Source organism: Maniola jurtina, chromosome 21 (assembly GCF_905333055.1).
Source record: "Maniola jurtina chromosome 21, ilManJurt1.1, whole genome shotgun sequence".
Classification (NCBI taxonomy): domain Eukaryota; kingdom Metazoa; phylum Arthropoda; class Insecta; order Lepidoptera; family Nymphalidae; genus Maniola; species Maniola jurtina.
Window position 1 is genome coordinate 1,769,483 of NC_060049.1, and position 15,707 is coordinate 1,785,189.

At 35.8% G+C, this 15,707-nt stretch overlaps 1 protein-coding gene and 1 long non-coding RNA gene across 4 annotated transcripts in view; one reads left to right on the top strand and one right to left on the bottom strand.

Moving 5' to 3' along the window:
* The window catches only part of LOC123876354, a 219,001-nt gene that overhangs the window by 166,302 nt on the left and 36,992 nt on the right, over nt 1–15,707 (bottom strand). The gene's annotated exons all lie outside the window — the stretch shown is intronic.
* LOC123876371 lies at nt 3,807–4,592 on the top strand. The gene is made up of 2 exons (XR_006798331.1): nt 3,807–3,871; nt 4,426–4,592. It is a non-coding gene; the product is annotated as an uncharacterized LOC123876371 (long non-coding RNA).

Consider the following 15,707-nt stretch of genomic DNA (forward strand, 5'->3'; position numbering starts at 1 on the left):
ATTTTATGAATTAGGTATTACAATATTAAGTAAACATACTTTAGGCGAAATGGAACGTATCTTGGCCTACTACTATACTGCTGCGGCATTGTAAACGGAAGACGGGAGCCCAAGTCAAATTATCACTTTGTTAAATATTAAATTAACCAATTTTGTATAAATTTAGTGTGGTGGTAACAAATACAATATCTTAAAGTTAAACAATGGATTCTGAATTGTTGGCTATGGCTAATGACCTGGCAGGGGGGGAGGTTTCTCCGCGTGTCCCTCTGACTAGCAGAGGGCACAGTGGACGAAGCGTAGGACGGGACACGGGCGACGTGCGCGTCCCAGGGTCGGGGGACGCACTTCGTTGGTGCGTCCCGGAGGTGCGGTGGTAGGGACCGAGCAGGTCCCCAGTGGAGGGTCTGCCTCGGCAGACGTCGCTGGCTGGGTTGCGGTTGTTTGCTTCGGCCGTTCCCGTGACCCAGTCGCCAGGCGACGCGCAGTAGCGCCGCTGGGGTTTAGTGGGTATTCCGGTCACCTCTCGGCCGGCGAGTCCCACATACCCTCCCTCCGGGGGGGATGCGTAAATGCATTCCCCAGCGTCAACAAAAAAAAAAAAAAAGTATCTATTATGCAAATAAATTAGATAAAATAAATAAATTAGAAATAAATGTACCTATTTGTTATTTCATAAAGTGGCGCTGTTCTATGGAAGGAACGCATAATTTCGCGCCTAAACTTTATTTTTATTTCTAGGCAAAAGACAAGCCTCTTACAAAAGAGGAGTCAAAGTTTTTATTGGACCTTATAGAAGGCAAGATAAGCAACCAAGATAATAACGTCAAAAATAACAAACGCCTACAACAACAAAATGAAAACCGATGAGTGGGTGAGGTTAACCGAGAGGTTTAATTCCTCTGCTACAAATTGCCCAACGCCGTGATTCCTTTAAAATAAAAATATTAGATGGATAAGTATCTTAATCCTACACCAAAACAGATTAAGGACTTTGGAGACAATTGGCATAAGCTTCCTTTAATGAAATGCTTCGAGGTCCCTGATATGATTGATCCATCATTGATATATTCTGATAAAAGCCATTCCATGAATCGATCAGATGTTTTAAATCTTATCAAGACCAATCCTTCCAATCCAGTCCCTTCGAAAAAGGTCTTAGAAACATTTCTTTCAAAGAAAGCAACAAATTGGAAAGAATTTCTTCAGGAGGTCAATGACAGTGGCCTTACATGGGAAGATTTAGTCATAGGACTAAAAGGTAAAGAAAGAGAAATAAAAATAAAAAGAAGACATGCAGGTTTCCGCAGCTGAGTTAGTATATGGGGAGCTGTTGCGCTTACCCGGTGAATTCTTTGCCCCAGCGCCCAGAGCTGATGTTGATCAGTCAACGTTTGTCACGCAGCTCAGACAGTACATGGCACGATTGCGGCCAACGCCGGTTGCAAGACACGGCCAGCGGTCCTCATTTATGTTCGAGGACCTCAAAACTTGTACCCACGTCTGGCTGCGGGATGACACCGTACGACCCTCACTGCATCCACCTTATAATGGGCCGTATAAAGTGGTTCGCAGAACCGAAAAGAACTGCACCATTTTAGTCGGTCCCAGGGAGGTTGTAGTGCGTGTCGATCGTTTAAAACCGGCCTATATCGATGCAGAAACAGCCCCAGCCCTTGTAACCAAGGAACCTCCGGTTCCAGCTAACAAGGTGGATCAACCTCAGCCTAAACTAATTACAACCCGGTCCGGCAGAACTGTCAAGTTCAAGACACCAATTGATGTCTGACTTCATTGTTATATTGTTTTGTCGTATACCTACTTATTTTTTTTGTTTTTTTTGTCTCTGTAGGGGGGTGATGTGGCGAAATGGAACGTTCTAACGCTAATAACGTCTGTCACGTTTTGCCGGCATTCGACAAGTGACAGATGTCAATACTAATAACTAAGTTTTCACGAGTCCACAATATAATGGTGACAAAACCATCTATTCCTATAGGTACCACAGTAAACACTGAAGACACACAGATACAATGTCAACGCTAATTGAACTTGTTAAATAGAAAGATCACAATTGGATTGCCTGCAGTGATTTAAAAGTATGTAATTATTTTACTCACAGGCGTAAGCCTGTAACAAGCAATAATATATTATATCTACATGTCCTGTAAAGTAGGCAGACTTATAAAATATTGTTGCTTTTTGTTTGTAAGAGTTACAGAAAATACTTAACTATAAAAGCAATGACTGGTCAGCGAGAGACAACACTGGTAAAATGAATGTTTTTAAATTCATATCTTAATGTTTTACAACACAAATCAAGTAATTATCCACAAAATACCATCCATAGAATATATTTTTGCCAAGGGCCTTACATCAGATTTGTATACAAACCACTTCTTACTATGCTGGAGGAAAGCTTGCATAGAATCCAGGAGGTTACAAAAACTATTGGAATATGGAAAAGATTCTGTTCATGACAGATTTCCTCAAAATGAGTAAGTACCTTTTAAATTCCTGAATTTTAACATATTTGGAAAAGAGTGACATTCATTTGTGACATAAAGACATTTACCATTTGTTGAAGTCAATTCTGATGTAGAAAAAATATCTTATTACAAAAAACAGGCAATCATGTTTCCATGAAATACACCGAAAACGAACAGCCATGAGCGTCTTCAACTTTCCAATGCGTGTGAAGAACCTCATTACTGACTAACTACAAAAAAAAAATTAGACCTCTGAATTAAGAATCAACAAAGGAAAATGTAGAACAATCAGAAGCTGCCGATGGAAAGATAAAAGAGACCTGTATCAGACGTATTTTCAATAGAAAATACTTTCATTTGGCACTCCAAGAACTGATGTAGGTATTCGCCACAAGGCTTTTAACCACAATAACCATATTTTGCGGAAGCCGCATCGATAGCGGAAGCCATGATGGCAGCACAGAGCGAACTTCGAACTTTTCCAAATTTCTTCATCTGGGTATAATACTCACATGTTCGTCATTATTTACAATATTTCACTTGTTTAACATAAAATAAAAGCGGTGGAATTGCTTTGGAGTTCACCATAATTTCTTACAAACGGCAAACCGGCAAGGCAACCGCTATTCGCCATTATTGAATAATGTACCACAGACCAATAACATATATAATGTACGTAATGTACATTGATACTTGATAGTGCCAACTGCCAACTGTCAAGCAAGACGGCACAAGTTTAGTACCACAACTTCACAAGATAATATTTTTTTTAATTTATCACAAATCACCAGCAAATCAGAAGTGTAAGGTCTTTGAGCAAATCCAAAGACCTTACACCTACTAACTAGACTGTGTACCAAAAATTTTTGTTAGGCTAAAATGAGATCTATTACATTAAATTAGGGTAGCTATTTCCATTATGATCGGTAGCTATCTAAAAGCGGTCCTGGTGAGAAGGCTTCCAGGGGTAGTGTGTCCTTGTCTGACGTCTTGCCAGCTCAACTAATTTGTTGGGTTTGGTAGTAATGGTAGAAAATTTTATATTTATCATTTTTATGATTTACCAAAACGAACAATCCATAAACTTTGAAACTCAATTTTAATATTTCTACAGTTTATATGAATAATAATTATCTCGTTGTATTTAGAAAATAATCTAATAATACTGAGTAAAAGTAGTACTTAAATGTTTGGGACTGGTAATACTAAATGCAATATGGTGGTTTGTTTACTTGGTTGTTTGGTTGATTTTCGTACTTCGATTTGCGATTGTGTAGATTTTCATAATAAACCTGTTTGTTTTTCATGAAAAATGGGGAATTCAAGTTGTGTGACAGGTGCAAAAATGAGTTTTATCCTGGTAGCAGCTTTTCTTTCCACAGGTAAGTAAAAACAACAATCATATTCTTTAGGTTAACCATGAATTATGTGGATCAAAGATTTTTCTAGTTTCGTAGAAGTAGGCAGATACGTCCCGACTGACTTAAATTGGAGATTTATACTAATAATCTACTATTATAATAAAAATGAATCTCTGAAATGTTTGTACGCGCATAGCTTCCGATCGACGGCACCAAATTGGATATTTCATTTTTTATTGTGTTTGTTAGTATCAGGAGATGGTTTTATAAAAAATATTATTCGAAATTCCCGGGCGAAGCTGGGTCGGGCAGCTAGTTTTTAATATAGAAAAATCTTAGTTCGAAGTTGGAAATACTGTCCGACGAACGGCGAAGCTCTTGACTTGCACACTATTACTTACGGGTCCTAAACATAGCTGGTGTAATGTGGGTGATATTCACCTCTGCATAGGTACACCTTTGGGTAGGTACCTACATAAAAAGGTTACACTATGTTATGTTAACTTAAGTTGACTCGAAGTTTTGTTAGTAACAGAAACTTAATCGTGTTAGTCATCATATTTCTTGTATTGTAGGTTTCCGAAGAATGAAAATCAGAAATTGATGTGGGGAAATGCAGTGCCTGGAAAAATCTCAAAATCGTCTGTTATTTGCAGTGCGCATTTTAAATGTGACGACTTTATTCCTGGTTATATTAGGAAAATGCAATGTATAAAAACAAATCATTAAATAATTATTGCAATTTTAGTCTTTTTTTTCGTCTAGAATATGCATGACGTTCATTTGACATATCAATCATTTAATAATAATATTATGTAGCTTTTTTGTACGGACTCAATACGGAGTGAAAAGTTAGTAAGGTTGTTGTCAAATTAACGGTATGTCAGATGATGCCTATTGTACAGAGAAGAAAAAAGTACTTCTGACCCTTATGAGTATGCAATAAGCTCGACCAAAGTTGCCGGCGCACGTGGGTAACGGTGTAACCTGCTTGCTATTTCACCTAACCTAATATTGTGTGAGAAACAGATAGACTCAGTGTAGCGAGTACATGCGTACATAATATTTTCAGTTATTTAGGTGTAAAATAGGAGATTTATTGGAGTTTAGTAAAAAACGAAATGTCATTTTACTGCATCTAGTTAAAAGTCGGAGTATACAAAACAATATGTCCTGTGTTCTGTTTTATCATGGTCACCTAATTAGAAAGGGACACACTACCAACGGGAGCCCTCTCATGCGGACCGGCTTTTTCGCCATGGTGCACAGTCTAGTTAGTAGTGTAAGGTCCATTGAGTACATATGTAGGTATAGAGCGAGTATATCGCTCACGCGCCTTTATGCCAAGTGTAAGCAGTTGTTCTATACATATTAACTTATAGATATCGCGGCAGAGTCCGTTGGATAGTGATGCGCCATGATTTTAACGTGAAGTTTTACCAATGAAGTTATCGTTTTTTATCATCAACTGTAACCAAATTTTGTAAATATTCAAATGTAGAATCTAAAAAAGCAAAGTATTTATGTCTGTTTTTTTCATTTATTGGCATTTTGTAATCTATATCAGGGAATTTGTGAGAATTAAAAATGTCAAATAAATTATTTATTATTTGTGTAAATTGAACAGTAGCCTCAGAATTTTCAAAGTTATGGAGACGTAGTTCTTTGTCGCAAAATTCCAAAGCCTTGGAAACTCTGTTGCTAAAAAGCTGAACAGCCAGTTTTACTTTCATTTTTTGAGTTTCAAATGATATGTGGCGAGACGTTAATTTATTTGAAAAATTGAACGCTTCTTGCTCCTGAAACGCATTCAAATCTAAATAATATTGCCATTTTATTTGTCCACCGTCAGCATTTTTAAAAACTTTTTTACTTTGTAAAGTGTTTCTTATTAGTTTTACCATGTGACATGGATCTAAAAATATTACCACTTTTTGGCCTGTAACAGGATGTGGAAACGACGTTACAAAATTTTCATGTTGGTCAAAGCGACATCCAAGCAGCTTTGACATGGCAATGTTGGATGGGCAACCATCAAATGTTACTGAAGCAACTTCAATGCCGGCTTCTTGACAGTTTGCTAAGCACATTTTTACTAAATTTGCTTTTTGTTCGGCTGTTACTCCGTTGACAAAAAAATAGGCTACCGGTAATTTCCAACTATCATTTATAGCCACCAATAAAAAAACTAAAGCCTGGGTGGCTAGCTCAGTGACATTACCACTTACTTTTGCGCCAAAGTCAACGTAACCATGTAAAGATTTGCCATCGTATTCTTCTAATTGTCTTATGGCCATTTCGTCGAATACGAGACTGCAGATAATTTTTTTATCCGATTTTTGAGATTTCTCTCGTAAAACTCTAAAAGCTTCCTCAGTGAAACCCGGAGAAGCATTAATATTGCTATACCATTTTCTAATCGTACTGGGATGGGGAAGACAAGTATTAAATGTATCTCGTACATAAGCATATGCCTTAGGCGAATAAAAATGCAAAGTCAGTGCAAATGCACGAAGACTGGGGGAATATTTTTTGCTTTTATGGTACATTCTTTTGAAAAGCTCGGCAGCAGATGGACTACATATTTCAAGAATATCGTTATGTTCTTGAGTTATTAATTGTTTTTCGCGAAGGTGAGTTAGCATTTGTTTCAAAGACGCTATTTTCTTTTTTAAACGACTTCGTTGGACATAGAGAGCATTGCAACGTAATCGCCGTCGTTTAGCAATTTCACTTAGATAGATGATACGACGCTTTAATTTACGCTTTCTTGGCGTGTCACCGGGGTTAAGAGTGCAGTCGTAATTAGCGCTTGCCTCTTCACCCGTAGTTTGACTGGTAGAAGGATTCTCACTCATAGCCACACAATCTTGATCCTAAAATAAGAATAAAAACGTTATATTTTATTAGGTTAAGATTCAGGTTAACTTTTGATTGACTACTAAACAAAAATGTTTTTATGTGATCAAAAATCAGTTAAAGTTTAATTTTACATAATTAGCACTTGCCTCATCACCCGTAGTTTGGCTCGTAGAAGGCACCACATTGACTTGGTCTGTAGAAAGTGTCATTTTTTCACTCATAGTCACACAATCTTGAACCTGAAACAAGAATAAAAATGTTATATTTCATTAGGTTACGATTAAGGTTAAATTTTGATTGAATACTATAAAAAAATGTTTTTTGTGTGATCAAAAATCAATTATAATTTATTTTTAGTACTTATTTGTATATAGTTCAGTAAAATCTTACTTCAAGGTGAAGTTCTGGTATAGCTCCTTCAACCAGCTTGCGAAGTCCACGCTTTGTTTCTGAAATGGACGAAGGACTAAAATGTATGGAGCATACGGCACTTCTGATATTAGGCTCCCAGTTACGCCTTTTTATCGCTTTGACCCATTTATTTGCCATTTCACGGCTTTTCGGAAATCTGGAATTCAAGTAATTAATCGAATTAATTGTAATTTTTAATTGATAAAGTTTGTACTTGGTACCTACAAAACCAATTCACAATCGGCCGATACTCACTCTCTTAGTATTATAATACTACTTACACACTATTACTTACAGGTAAAATAATAATACTTTCAACAAATAATAATTAATTGATGTATAAAAAATAATCTGCTTGTTTTTAATTCTAACGTAATTAATTACAATAGAATAAAAATTTAAATTACTTCTTGTTACAAGTCGATACCACGAGTCGATAAAATATTTGGATCGAGCTACGCACAACACTCGTGTCGAGGGGAAGCGGGCGGCGCGGCTTCGCAAGCGGAGTACACCTGCCCGCGCGCCTGCCCGCTACCCGTTTACACCTTGAGTAAATTCATAAAAATATTAAAGTTATACAACTTACCGATGATAAGAAATATCATTGTTTATTTTATTTTGCCTCCGTGAATCATTGCTACAACTTGGAACTGCACATCTAACCATATTTCTCGTTAAATAAAGAAAATCCGTCGGGAATCCTCGCGAGAAACATTCATCGCTCGCGACACTGTGTTACTAGTTCTGCGATCGGTGTGATTTTGAGTCCGTTCTAACGTCTGCCAACAGTTCATACTTGCGTGCGATCACTCTATACCTACATAAGTACTCAATGGTAAGGTCTTTGACGTAATGTACATTGATTGATAGTGCCAACTGCCAACTGTCAAGCAAGACGGCACAACCACAACTTCACAAGATAATATTTTTTTTAATTTATCACAAATCACCAGCAAATCACAATGGAAGTAGAAGCAATGCTGCCAACTCAGTACTCAGTACAGTTACAGTAGAAACCAGTAGGAACGGGTAACATTGATAAAGTAGCAGGGGCTTTATGGATGCCATCAAAAAAGTTTCGTATACATATATCGTATGTCAAATCTGGTTAAATCCATCGGTTAAATCGAACTTTTGTGCTATGCATTGACGTATGACACAATTACCATATAATTTTGGGTAACAGAATGCACTGTCTGAAAGGTTTTTTAAATAGGCTATCTACAAGATCGGAACCAGCAGCTACCATCAGAAGTTACCTTGGTTGAATGATTGATGTTAAGATAATCAACTGTTTACACGTAGTTAGGTTGATGTAAATATTTTTTGGTTGATAAACTGACCGACCTTGAACCACCTTTGTCTTGGGCACATTGGTCATCGCTGAGAACGTTGAATTCTAACAGTTTTTCAAAATATACTTATTAATAGATTCAGATTTTCCTGCCTATAGACATGAGCTCCGTTGAATTCGTTCTTGATTTTTTTTTTACTTACTTTTCTTCCACACATAAATTTATAACTGTTAACGCTATGCCAATTTTTTGAAATTGTGAAAGATTTTATATTATTTCTATTATTTACCTTGCCCTTTGTACTGTAAATTAAATTACTATAGAATCTCTGGAACACCCTAGTCCACAAAACAAATAGTGAAACTTTTAAAATGGCATCTTAAAATCATTCATTTTTATATCAATGTTACCCGTGTGTACTGTAATGCAATTTTGAGGTTTTGTGCTTGTTTTGGGCTGGAAATTAGTTAGCAGCACTGATGGATATCACAGACCAATAACATATAGGATACAGACACCCTACTCTATGGACGATTTTCGTTTTAGTACGAGAAATCTTAGGGGAAGTGGGAGTCAAGGAATATACAGAGTGGTCAAAAAGTCGTGGATCAAACGCAATAGGGAGATAGAGGAGGTCATTTCCAGCAAAAAAATATTCTACAGTATGGCCATATTTAAATTGCCCTAAGAGTTATGAATATTTTTGGGTTTTTTAACAAAATACCAGATTCTCTTACAATTAGACTAATTAAAAAAAAATTAGATAAAAAACAATAAAAAAAGCGATTCTGTGTCATTACTAGATAATGTATCAGCACTACAAACCTTCTATTGAGGCTCTGGCTACCAAATTACCTCTTACCTAGGAACTTACCTCTTTTCTAGGAAACAAAAGGATAAAAAAACTATGCCTCTCTTTCACATCCTTCCTTATTCCAACAATGCAAATAGAAAGGATGATTAGTGTGAACGAGAGGCATAGTTTCTTTATCCTTTTGTTTCCTAGAAAAGATGAACTACTTTCAAGACGGGCGTTCTGGGTAGTACTGGCACGTGGTGGTAGTGAAGAGTTTCTGTTCTTTTCACAAATTTTAAGTGTGACAAGCACAGTGATGTTTCTAGCATTCCAACGTACACAAAACTAGCAGTTTAACTAGCAGCATGATAATCTTCAAAATTATTTTGAATTAAACTAATCTACTGAAATTTGCACCTTGATATGAAAAAACGATTATAATACCAGAATTACGAAACAAAGAGTAATGTGTTATACCTCATTTGAATTGGCATTAAATCAGCAAGTTTTTCTGATACAGGGTCAATTTACCGTAGTACATTTTTTTTCACAGTGCGCTTTTAAAGTGACATTTAATTTTTGGTAACGCTTTAAAAGTTTTGGAAAAAAATTAATTGCTCTTGTAATTTGGTAGCCAGAGCCTCAATAGAAGGTTTGTAGTACTGATGGATTATCTAGTAATGACACAGCATCGTTTGTTTCATTGTTTTTTATCTCATTTTTTTTAATTAGTCTAATTGTAAGAGAATCTGGTATTTTGTTAAAAAACCCAAAAATATTCATAACTCTTAGGGCAATTTAAATATGGCCATGCTGTAGAATTTTTTTTTTGCTAGAAATGGCCTCCTTTATCTCCCTATTTCGTTTGATCCACGACTTTTTGACCACCTGTATATAACAAAATGTAATTCTTAAAGTGATCGCCTGTCTCACATTTTATTGATTTTTTTGAATGAAAGACAATGAAATCAACATGACCATCTCTTTCTAACATTGATGGATATTAATGGAAGGAAGAGGAAGTTTTTATCGAAATCTGAATGTTGGTAGAAACTAGAGCAGAACCACAGAACACTGAACAGTGATATAGATCAAAGAATATACTACTCTCATAGATCGTTTCATCGAATAGAATAGTACCTATGGAGTATGGCGTTATGTTGGCTCCCCTATCTGTTGGGTGGTCACTGGCAAGTGGCACCATATTGGCATGAGAAGATGCAGATTTTGTTTATTTTCATTTCATTCATTCAGGAAAATAAACAAAATCTGTGTCTTCATAAATAAATAAATATGGTCCAATGACTTGGACAGACAGGGGAGCCAACATAACGCCATAAGTACTATTTCCATACTATTTTAATTTTCAAATCAATAAAATGGCAGAATGGCGGAACAGCATCACAGACCACGAATCCGGAGAAACAGCATCTTAATTCTTAGTACACTAGTATTAGTAGTATTCTTAGTGAATAATTAGAATATTTGTGAGTATGTAATTTTTTGAATTTATATCATTTGTTAACCTTAATGCTTTTTTCTGAACCTAATTTAATTTTAATTATTGAATTGTGCATTCGTGTGCGGTGTGAAATGTGAATGCAGTCTGAGGATGTAGTGGGGAGCATTTTGAAATTTGAGTATTCAGTTGTGCGTAATAATTGATATTCAGTAGCTATGTTGCATTGGGACCATCAAATTAGGTTTTTATAAAAAACCATGAGTTCCCTTGGGCTTTTCGAAAACCTAAATTCAGATTGAAGTTGCGGGCATTATTTATTTTATAAAATTATTAAGATTCCTAAATTGACTGCTGGAAATCTAACCTTATAAGGTCCAAACGAGTATTTATTCATCCAAGGGTCCAAACATGTTGAAATTTCAGGCTCCGTTAGGGATCTTTGGGTGAGCCTTGCTAATGTTTTCCTTCACTATTATAGCAAATTACTTAATATCTGACAATACATAACAGCTCTAAAAAGTTTGAAGTGCGTTTCCAATATCAAACTCCCAATATAACCTGAGATTTTAACCACTATGCTATCACAGCTTTTAATTATGTACCTAACATATTAGTGTTATTATTTTCTGAGTAACAATCAAGAATATTTCATTAATTTGCAGGACTTCTCAAAGCAAGACCAAGTATTTAGCATCCAAAATGGAAGTGAATATAGAATCACAACCAGAGTATGACACTGCACTTAGCATAAGATAGAGGGACTATGGACAAAGTAATCTAGAAGAAAAACAAAAACATGAAGCCATACAAGTAATTGTAAAAGGATGACTCCAAGAACCAGCGGCATTGTGTGTATATGCTTTGTACGGTGATATTATTATCCTGTATTGTCGTGCTAGGGATTACAGACTCCAAGTCCGACTACACAAGTAGTAACAGACATGTTTGCTTGGAGCGTGTGGATTATAAGTGGGTTGTAGTACCCATTCCAATCGCAAGTTTAACAAAAGCATCAGCAGTCTCCTTGCCACAGATACTGGTGTGTCCCGGAATCCAAGCCAAGTTAACGTTCATGCCTTTATGTTGGCATGCTTATAGCAACTCCCTGATCCTTAAGGCAATAGAAACTCACCTTACTTATGGAAAGGGTTTTCCTTGAGTGCTTGTAAGAAGCTTATTATAACTTTGTGTATGTTATTGGCTTCAAGTTCAACAAAAAGGATTGCTTCTAAAATGCCAATAGACTCCTATGAATACTGAAGATTGGGGGACACTTGAATTGAATTATTATTTTGAATTTAGGAATCCAGCATGCTACACCAACAGAACCGTTCTGAGATAATTTTGAGGAAATCTGGCCAGTTGCTTTGAATAATTTCATCAAATTTATGATGAGCTTCCATTGTATCCTTGTGAATGCCTAAATTAACTATTGGGACCTTACAAGTCACTTTTATATGGGGTAGAAAAAAGGGGAAGTCTGGGCGATGAGTTAATAAGATGAGGCAGGGATTGTACAACCACAAGAAGGATTACATTAAAGAATAAAAAACACAGACAGAGGGAAGATACAAAAGGCGGCCTTATCGCTAGCGATCTCTACCAGGCAACCTTAAAGATTGGAAAGTATAAGGAAAATTAGACTGCAGGTGGTGTGTAATATACTAATAAACATACATTCAAATAACTGATACATACTAATACATAAACCACTAATACATGTATTAAATAATATGTATAATACCAATATACTAATAAAATAGATTAATATATACTCTATAATCATACTTAAGGAGAAACTAAAATATGATTGTCGTCTTCAATTTGTAAGATAATGCTTCTTCACTGCAGTTTTAAAGGAGTCTAGTGACTTTGATTTGCGTATGGTCAATGGTAGTGCATTCCAAAGTTCAACAGCTCGCACAGTGAATGAGTTGCCATAGAACTTCGTTTTGTGACTCAGCGTTCCTAATATTAAGGTTCGGCAGGATCTCATGTCGGTTTGCACTCCAAGAAAACTAAACTTCTCCTTGAGGTAAGGGGGAGTTTTTAAGTGATATAGCACACAGTACAGAAAGTATATGCAAATTGCTCCTATTGTTTGTTTTTAACAAGTTGAAACTTTTTTTTTTATTGTTTACAAGTTTTTACTCCAAAGGTTCGATTAGATTACAACATGGGATTATTCAAGGGGCAGACCAACAAATTCCTGAAAGACCGGCCATACATTGGCGGTTCCTCTGTTACTGCAAATGTTCATGGGTGGCGGTAATCACTTAACATCGGATGACTCACCAGCTCGTTTTGCTCACTCACAAAAAAAGTCGCATAGTAAAAAGAAAAAATAATGTTGGTGTTGATGTCTGAGCTTTATTTTCTCTCTTGGTCAAGGAGGATGCGAAAATTCAAGAACTTTCCATTGCTCAAATTCTCGACCATTATAAAAAAAAAACTACTACTTTCACATCTGATGGTTTGAGGTTTTATTCACCTTCAGGGTCAAAGTGGAACTCAGATTTGAAATGAACTCCAAAGGATAAAAATTCTTGACTCTGATAAAAAAAAAATCATAATATGATGTTGGCGATTTTGGATCAATTAAATTTTATTTATTTATTTATTTATTTTACATCTATTACATTTAATGTTATTCTTGGTGTTATTTTTTTGTGCTTTTGGGTCTAAATAGAACTTCAAGAATTTCCAAGCATCAAATTCTCGATTCTTGTTAAAAAAAGATGATATTATGTCTGATGAATCAAATAGTAATTTGGATGATGAAACCATCATCAGGTAAAAGTGGACCTCATAGGTCCACTTTTACCTGATGATGGTTTGAGGTTTATTCGCCCTCATGGTCAAAGTGGAACCCAGACTCATATTTAACTCCATAGTATAAAATCTCTTCAGTCTCATTATAAAAAAAAAATGTTTGTGGTGTTTGACGGTTATTTACACTTCTGATCAAGGAGGATGCAAAAATCAAGGACTTTCCAAGGTTCAAATTTTAATGTTTTAACTATTGTGAGTGAAGTTCTTATTCTTGACCGTTGTAAATAAATAAACTTCAAAATCTTATGTTGACTATTCTTCATAAACTAAATGTAACTAAACTCACTAAATTAAAGTCAACGTGTGAGGTCGACTTTACTTCTGATGGTTTGCTTCATGGTCAAAATTGGAACTCAGATTTTGACTCGTAAATCCGAAGGATTTTGGATCAGTTAAATGTTATTCTTGATGTCTTATTTTTTGTGATTTGTTAGCCAAATAAAAAGTTTAGAATTTCCAAGCTTCATATTCTCGATTCTTGTTAAAAAAAAGTTATCTTGATAGTTGGATATTTCGGATGAATCGAGTAGTAATCTGGGCATAATGGGTGATAGTTTGAAGTTTATTCACCTTCAGGGTCAAAATGGACCCCAGACTCTTATTTTACTCTAAAGGCTGAAATTTCTCCAGTCTCATTGTTAAAAAAAATGTTGTTCTTGGTGTCTGAGGTTTGTTTTCACTTTTGATCAAAGAAAATGCGCAAATCAAGGACTTTCCAAAGTTCAAATTCTCGACCATTGTAAAAAAATATGTTGACTATTCTGGATAAACTAAATTAAACGTTTGAGGTCTACTCTTACTTCTGGGTGTTTTGGGGTTATGTTCACCCTCAGAGTCAAAGTGGAACTCAGATTTGGAATTCACTCCAAAGGATAAAACTTCTTGACTCGGATTAAAAAAAAACCTAAAATTATTTTGGCCATTTTGGATCAGCTTAGTGTTATTCTTGGTGTCTTTTTTTTTGTGCTTTTGGGTCAAAATAGAACATCAAGAATTTCCAAGCTTTAAATTCTCGATTCTTGTTTGCCCGAGCCTCGTTTTAATAAGCTTTTTATTAAGAGCAACAAAGACTCAATATTGTTAGTACCTATTACAAATCTTATTCTATGTTAGTACTTAACCTATCTTACTTAATCTAACATACTTAATTAATATTAACTTAAATTCAAAGATGTGCGTCATCGCTGCACTATTCTGTTAGAAATAGCACAGCAATGACTCACATATCTGCAGTATAGTCTGCTAGCAATCATGCTCAGGATGCCTTTGGAACTGCTCCGCAATCTGCGTACCAGGGATCCGCATTTTTTCCGCATAGTGGCGTAAAAGGAGTCAACTCGCGTGTTTGCGAACATCCCTGATGCGCTACAAAAACGGGGCAGCCCCATCAGCACCCTTAAAGCATTTTTGTACTGAACACGGAGCGCGTTGTAAGCTTTTTGAGTGTACTTAGCCCACAGGTTGCACGTGTAGAAAGTTGTACAGTACACTCTAAACAACGTGATCTTCACGTTGCACAGTGGGGCAGATCCAGGAATTAGGCGGCCAATATTATTTTCTCCCATATATGTGTTGTAAATAGGTTAAATTATATTTTTTAGTATTTTGGGAACTTATTTTTTAAAACTAACTGATGCCCGCGGCCCCGCTTGCGTATATTTTGGTTTTAAATCCTGTTTGTCGAAATTCTGATTTAAATCATGTGGAAACCATGGATTTTCTGAGATAAAAAGTAACCTATGTGCTAACCCAGGGCATAATCTATATTCATTCGAAATTTCAGCCAAATCGGTTCAGTAGTACCGCGAAGGAGAAACAAACGTTTTTTGACGCGAAAAACAAATAATTCCATAAAGTGCCAAAACAGATTTTATTTCTATATAAAACATAGTAAAAAACTAAAAACACTAAAACTATAATAGTAAATTAAAATCGTGATTATGATAAATTAAGAAAATATAAAAACAAAAACTAATAAAATAAAGATGCAATAGTTACATAAGGACAACTGTCCAGAGCTGGTAGAGAAAGTAGAAGTCCTTTTTGGTTGTGAAATGGTTTAATTGGGTACTGATTTACATAAAAATTACATATTATAATTAGAGATACGTCCGTTTCGCACCGATGGTAGGTAACGAAGGCCTCGAGTGTAGTCTGCATTCTGTATATGGTGTTATTTGACTCTCTCGGCACGTT